The sequence below is a fragment of the Chiloscyllium plagiosum genome, unplaced genomic scaffold, assembly GCF_037043375.1.
Source record: "Chiloscyllium plagiosum isolate Xiang-an unplaced genomic scaffold, Cpla_swu_hap1 HiC_scaffold_18, whole genome shotgun sequence".
NCBI classification, from domain to species: domain Eukaryota; kingdom Metazoa; phylum Chordata; class Chondrichthyes; order Orectolobiformes; family Hemiscylliidae; genus Chiloscyllium; species Chiloscyllium plagiosum.
In genome coordinates, this window is record NW_028270156.1 from 106138284 (window position 1) to 106146311 (window position 8028).

An 8028-nucleotide genomic window follows, 5' to 3' on the forward strand; every position below is an offset into this window, starting at 1 on the left:
GACAAATTTTCAGAGCGGAACCGAATGTGTTTCTGCTTTCACCAGAATTATAAAGGCAGCAAATTCCAATATATAGCCATGCTGGTCAGAATGAATAGCTGTCATTGATACATTCTGAGTCAGAACTATGTCAGAATCAAACAGAGAACAAGACTTTTACGTCATATTCTCATCTTCATTTGACTCATAATTTCTTCAGTCACTTTCTCTCTCACGTAAAGAAGCAGCCTTGGAGAGGGAAATAAAGGCGATGTTGTGGCTCAATGGCCTTTCTCATATGGCTGAACCTGAATTGGATTAAACCGCAAGAAACGCTGTTTGTTCGTTTCATTTTAATTTTGCTGCAACCTGACAATGTTCATTGTAATATCGCAAGTGAATTAGATTTATCTCATTGGAACGATTAATGTTGTATTCAAATTTGCTCCGACATTATTTCAGCTTAAGGAGAATACTTCTTAGAAAAGTAGAGGGTTAAAGGGCAGTTTTGTTGCTCGTTACTTTGGCAGATTTCACTGAGTATGAAATGGACCAAACATCATGGTGATTGTCCTCACATCTTTAACGCATGTGATTAAAGCACGAAGTCGATCTCCAAGCAACTGGTCACTTCCTATTCATTTTGTAATATCTTCCCAACGCAATAAAAAACAATCTGCTCAGTTCCATTTACAGTGCTTTAAGTGGAATATTGTGCCAAAGCTTTCAAAATTTAGAGTTTTGGAACCGAATCTTGTTCAGCTGCACATCTTCACGAAATTTCTTTACATTTAAAGTCAACCCACTTAGACATTGCTTCCCCGCAACTTATGACCGACTACACCCCACCCCATCCTTTACCTCGCCACACGCTGTCTCTCTCCTTGTGAAATTTATTCCTTGTGTGTCACCAAATGTGCCTTTTCAATATTTTGAAAAACAGATTCTCGGAGTGACAGCGATTCTGTTCTCATCATTTCTTTGTCCTTCAAAGGTTTTATTCAAAGGCTTTGAATGCCTGACATCTAGAAGTTTACTTACTTGAAAGAGGGAATTTTCCACCCATTTACTCTGTCCAAACATGTCATAACCAGAAAAAAAACCCAATTAAGTCTTCCTTGGTTCAGGGATAACTGTTCTCAATTTTCCAAGAAGACAAGTGAATAAAATCTCATCCTCAGTACACCTCGCCAGCATCGTCTCTAATCGCTTTACACCCCAGTAAATACCGTCATTATCCTCTCCGATAGAATCACAGAATCCTACAGTGTAGAAAGAGCATTTCAGTCAATCGAGCCGGTGTCGACTCTCTGAAGGTCATCTCACTCAGACCAAGCTCCCCTCCCTATTCCCGTATACTTCACCTGAGGAAGAGTGAACCCTCCCCCTTATGATTTCAAATAAACCTTTTCGACTATAACCTGTCGTCCTGTGACTTCTGACATTGTCCCCGCGTTACCCATGGCTAATTCACGTAACTTACTTAATTCACTCCCTGAACACGAGAGGGCAATTCAACATTGCCAATCAACCTAACTCTCCGACCGAACAGCAGTGCGAATTACTGACACAATGTTCCATCATAGTGAGCAATTCTTGTATCATTTTTTAATGGCTTTATACCCTGGTAACTCAGCTTCATCCAAGCAAATCAACCCAAATTCAATGTATCGAAACGCTACTCTGTCCATTACAATTTCATTCGTGCTGAGGGAAATGTTTCTGCAATTATATTTGAATGTTTTTACGCTGTTTCTTCCTCACCGTCCTGCTTCCAGTAAACACTTCAATCCAGTACAAGTCTGTCAAATGCTTTTCATTCCAACACAGATACAATGGACAGTTTGCTGAAGTCACGTGTTTGCACCCTCATGGCACGCTGCCTCCCTGAGAGCTGTAGCCCCTCCCCACACTGATTCAGGCAGCACTGTCCTTCCGGTGACATGCATTATCGAGAATGGAAGGAAAGGTATGAATGCCCGAACTTGGGAATGGAGTGAAAGTTTTTTAAAAAATGCACTGTCCCCAGCGAAGAATTGAGCCCGGTGACAGGCGGGGACATTAAACATTATAAAACCGAGGACAGGAGTGTCAAAGGAGGCCCTTCAGCCAATTGTGGCCACACTTGTCAAAAACAACTGCCTAATGAACTAAATCGCATTTCTCAATGTTTATCCCACAGCCTTATCTGTCTTGGCATCACAAGTTCACATCTGAATATTTATTCAGGTTATAAGGGTTTTTGCCGCTCTGAACAATGCAGGCAATGTATTCTAAATTCTAACCACCCATTGGCTGATAAAGTTTTTTGCACATTTTCTCAAAACTTTTTGCCTTTCTCCTTAAGTCTCTGGCCCCTGCTGATCGATCCCTCCATCAATGGGAAACTCGTTCAGTTAAATCTGTCCATACCCTAACTCATTCATGACTTATCTACATCTCCTTTGCAATGCGACAAACAGTCCACTTTGTCCTGCCTTTCTTCACAACTGAAACTCTTCATCCCAAACAACATGCTGGTAAATATCTCTTGCAATGTTCTCAGTATGATCACATCCCTGCGATAATGTGACTTGCAAAACTTCATACAACACTCTTGCTTGAGCCTAATGAGCATTTGTTTTAAAATTTCTGGATTAGCATGAGGGCGATTCTGGTTAAGCAGAATTTATTACCCATTCCGAATTTCCCAGAGGGCTGTTGAGACTCAACCATATTGCTATGAGTCTGAAGTCACATGCAGGCCAGACCAAGTAAGGATAGTAGATTCCATCCTGAAATGACATCAGTAAACCTGATATATATTTTTCAACAATTGTCAATGGATCTATAGTAGTCATTGGATACTTCATCGCAGATATTTGCGGCATCCAAATTTTACAATTCCGCATGGAGGGACTCAAGCCCGAGTACCCAGACTATTATCTGGGTCTCTGGATTGTCAGTCCTATGAAATTATCACAAGACCAAAGCAGAAAGCCATAAAAGCTGATCTTTTCCAATAAAATGTCTTTTCACCAAAACTGCCCTGGATATTTTCCATGAGCCTGACGCTCCAATTGTCTCTGGCCTATGTCAGTAAAAGCTGCTACATGGGGATTGATTTCACAACCGCGGTATCCAAATGGATCGATTTGTTTGAAGGTCCAGATGGTGGTATTGGGGCACGTTCGCCCAGCAACAGTGACCGCAGCAACAGCACAGACAGAACGGTATGAATGTGAAATAGAGTGATCGATTGTGCATTGCCCCAGAGAAATGGAGGGAGGGACGGAAAGGCGGTTTAATGATCGTGGGAAGGAGAGAAATCTCCGACAACGGGTGTGTTTGAATCCTGATATATGAAACGCAGAGATGTGAGAGAGCGGAATTTGAAGGTAAAACAATTCATTTCTTAGCATGTGTCACAAAACGGACAACGGAGAGAACACTTAGTGTCGTGATTTGCTTTCAAATCGAGGTTGCTGTGGTCGCAATGCAAAATACCGACAACCACGATCACAGTAACCGCAGAACAGGATGCTTGCAAGCAGCAATAAGTATACTAGCAGAGGGAATGTCGGAAAAACAGCAAATGTACAATATCAGTACTCAGCGAACAGTGACAGACATGTGGGAACTGAGAATGAGCTGAATCTTTAAGTTCGATGTCCTCAGAGGCTGTGGAGATCCTTTGAAAGAGAATGTTGAAAAATGAGATTGATCGATTTCGACAAAACATCAACGACTGGGGACACAGTACAGGGTACTGTTGAAATGTATGCTTCAATAGCATTGTAGCTTAACATCGGCACAGCCGCCCAGATCCAACCGGAAATGGGGATGGGAATGAGTGCGCAGAGTTACTCTCTGGCTCCAGTGATGCAGTAGGTGAGCGTGCTGTCCTTCTATGATGGTATCGAGGCGCACAAAATTCCTCGGATGAATGTGGTACTGCTCAAGGGAATGGTTGTCCCTGTTTATACTATCATAGCGATTTCCGGTGCATCTTTCTAAGACCGCTGAATGCCATAAGTGGAGCGTGTTGAGCCCTTAACTTTGCAGTGGTGGGTTTAAAAGATGATTTTGCTATTTGGATCTGTGTTTCCGACACTGGCGGTGACAGCTACATTTGCTCGCATCAGCTCAGCATCAGTTTCTTCCACAGTCAAGATTTCAACCTGGAGAAGGTGGTGTTGGGGTGATATGTTAAACTGGTCATCCTTGGGGATTGGACACGGAAACGGTGATGTTTAAGTTCGACGAATAAAACCTGAAATGTAAGCCTGACCTCAGGAACAGAGATCATGACTTTAATTTCCTGCAATCTCATTCATTCATGTCCCTTATGCAGGGGATTCTACTATCTTCACCCAGTCCTGCCTCCGGGAGACTCCAGGACCAGAAAAAAAAAAACTGACCCTTAGTCCAAGAATCCCCACTGTGTGGGAAGCAGTCTAGTCGGCCCTTCCAGTCCACACATCCATCCGAAGCGCATCCCACCAGACCCTACGGTATTCCCTATCCCATAAGCCTACATTTTACATTGTTGATCCCTGTAACTGGCACATCCTAGGTCAGAGGGAGAAATAAAAACACAAACACACAGAGAATGTGCAGACTGCCCACAGACAGAGACCCGAGGCTGCGATCGCACCCGGGTTTGTGGTGCAGCTAGACAGCAATGAACGAGGGGCGAATAATAAATGTTGCCCTGACCAGTCATACTCACACCCTGTGGGTGAATGAGAAACAATGAAAACACATTCACAACATGGAGAACGGGATTCGTATCTGTGTGGACACAATTTGAAAGGATCGTTCACTCTGGGTAGAAAAAAAGGACACTGTTATCACAGAGAAAGCAGGGCAATGTGGGAACTGCTGGAAGGGATTCATTTAACGACAGAAGGTGGAAGACCGTTCACCAGTCCCGTGTGTGGGAAGGCGTCACTGAGCAAAATAAACTCCGGACACTCCAGCAGGATTACATATCCCATCAGGTATTTGATTATGCTGTCAATGTTCTTGTTAATCCCAACCAGCTATTTGTTCCAGAGCGTCAATCATAGAGTCATACTGCATGAAAACAGGCCTGTCAGTCCAACCAATCCATGCTGAACATACTGCCAAACTAATATAGTCCCATCTGCCTCCTACTGTACCCGTTAAGTGGTTATAATGCCCTTGTAGTTTTGTTACTGTGTTGTTAATCCAAAAAAATAGGTAATATTTTGGGGACAAAGGTTTCAGGTCTTGGAATGACAGATACTGGAGTTTGAATTCAATACGCACCTGGAATTGAAGAGTCTCGTGATGACCTGAATCAGTTGTGTGGTAAATCCCATCTGATTCACTGATGCCAGTTCGGGAAGCAACCTGTCATATTCATCTGTTCTGTCCCACTGGAGACTCCAGATGGATAATACCGTGGTTGACTCTTAAATATCCTCTGGGAAATAACTGATGTACTAGGCATGAATAAATTTATTTTAAAAATCACACTCTCCCATTCATGTTTGGAATCAATTGTCCATTAAATGTTGCAAACGTACCCTCATCCATCACTTGCTCAGCAAGTTAATTGCACACGTATAATACCTTCCTTACAAAATGCCTCACATGACCTTTTCAAAAAAACTCTCTCTCTTTTCATCTTAAACATATGCCCTCTCGTTTGAAATCCCCATCCTGGGAAAAGGCAGCTATCGTTAACTTTAACTTGCCTTTCAATAATTCATAAACTTCTGTCAGGTCACGGTTCAAACCCCTAACCTAGAGTGAAATCAATCTCAACTAGGAGAAAGTGAGACCTGCAGATGAGAGATCAGAGTCCAGAGTAATGTGCTGGGAAATCACAGCAGGTCAGGCAGCATTTGAGGAGCAGGAGAATCGATGTTTCGGGCAAGAGCCTGATGAACGACACTTGCACGAAAAAAATATTCTCCTGCTCCTCGGATGCTGCATTACCTGTTATGGTTTTCCAGCACCCCGATCTCGAATCTGAAAATAGTCTGGCAACATGCGTGTATACCTTTTCTGAACCTACTCCAGCTGAATAATATCATTCCTACAGATGGGCGTCCAGAACTGGACATAATGTTTCAGAAGAGGCCTCATCAATGTCCTGCAAAGATTCAACATAACGTCCCAACCACTATACACAAAGGACTGAGCAATGAAGGGAAGTATGTTAAATGCCTTTGAAACATCTTGTCTGTAGGTGATGCAAACTACAAGGAATTATGCACCTCCACCCCTAGCTTCCGTGTTCTCCAACATTACGCAAAGCTCTACTCTTGTTGTTGTACCAAAACTGCAATAACTTCCATTTATCCAGATTGAACTCCATGTTACATTTTTCAGGCCAACGCCTCATTGGATTAAGATCCTTTTGAAACTTAGATAGTCTTTCTCACTGTCTACAATTCTGGTGTCGCCTGCAAACCTACGAAGCATACCTGCAGTTAGTTCCACTGTTTTCTCAAATAGATCAATGATTCATATTTACTTGTCGTGGCCGTGAGTTAGCAGTGTGCAAATCATACAACAGTTAGTCATGCAATTAACCATGAGGAAGAAAGCCGCAGACTTCAGGGAGATATCAAACAATTGGAAATGAAAATGGTGAAAGCAATTCAATCCAGGAAAGTGGGTGATAGTGAAGCAAGTTCAAACTTCAAACCAGCCGCCCATGCTCCAGTAGTGGCACTCAGCTGTCTCAGCAAGATGCACTGTAGGTTGCTATAAACGGGAAAAAAATACCCATCTGCCCCGTCTTTGACCAGGAGCACTCCCAACCTCGGAATTGCTTGCGCTTCTAAACCGTCATAGAAATACTGTGCATTCACCGGTTGTGTCACTGGAGCCCTCAAGTATCTGTGCGACCTCATTCCCATCCCGACTTCCAGTTGGATCTTCGTGACTGCGTCACTCAGTTCCTCTGATTCTGGGCCTGGGAATTGGGACTCTGTGGCAGCAGTGGTTACTGCCTTGTGGGGCGAAACTGATGAAATAGCCGATGTTAAACTGTATTACTCTTGAAGCATACATTTCAACAACACCTGCACAATCCCCGGAATTTTTGATGTTTTGGTGAAATCTATTTATCTCAGCATTCAGCATATTAATCCCAACCAGCTATTTGTTCCATAGCGTCAATCATAGAGTCATGTCACCACAGCCACTGGGGGAACCGATATTAAACGGTCAGCCCATTCTCAGTTCCCACATATCTGCCACTGTTCGCTTAACACTGATATTGTGCATTTGGTTCGCTGCCTAACATTTCCTATGATACTGTACTTATTGCGTACAGTCGGTGTGCTTGTCTGTGAAATGCTGTGATCGTATAGTGGTTAGTACTCTGCGTTGTGGCCGCAGTAACCTCGGTTCGAATCCGAGTCACGGCAGTGATTACTCTATCTGCCCCAGTTTGTGTGAAACACAAAGGAATCAGTTGTTTTAACATGGGAATTTTCTCCAAGGTGATGATCTTTTGCCTTCACATTCTGCTCGCTCACATCTCTGTGTTTCACATGTCAGAGTTCAAATCCACCCGTTCTCAGAGATTTCTCTCCCTCCTTCGATCACTGACTGAACTTTCCGTTCCACACCCCCATTTCATTAATTTAGAGATGCCGGTGTTGGACTATGGTGTATAAAGTTAAAAATCACACAACACCAGGTTAGAGTCTACCAAATTTAACTGAGCACTAGTTTTGGGAGCGCTGCTCTTTCATCATGTGGTTGTGGAGACATTTCCTATTTCAGTAAGGCACTGCAGAATCTAACACTGACTCTCACATTGATACCGTTCAGTCTGTGCTGCTGCGGTCACTGTGGCTGGGTGAACGTGCCCCAACCCCTCCATCGGGACCTGCAGACCAGTTGATCCATTTGCTTACCGCTGTTGTGAGACCAATCCTCAGGTAGCAGCTTTTACTGAGATGGACTTGCGATTATTGGAGGTCAAGCTCAGGAAAATGACACATTACAATATCGAGGAAAAGGGACTTCATTGGGAAATATTAGTTTCACGGGTTTTCTGCAATGGCTGAGCGCTATTAC

General features: G+C 43.3%; 1 non-coding gene across 1 annotated transcript; it reads left to right on the forward strand.

The window, feature by feature from the left end:
* Positions 1-7298: 7298 nt before the first annotated feature.
* trnah-gug (transfer RNA histidin (anticodon GUG)) lies at positions 7299-7370 on the forward strand. The gene has a single exon. It is a non-coding gene; the product is annotated as a tRNA-His (tRNA).
* The last annotated feature ends 658 nt before the right edge of the window (positions 7371-8028 follow it).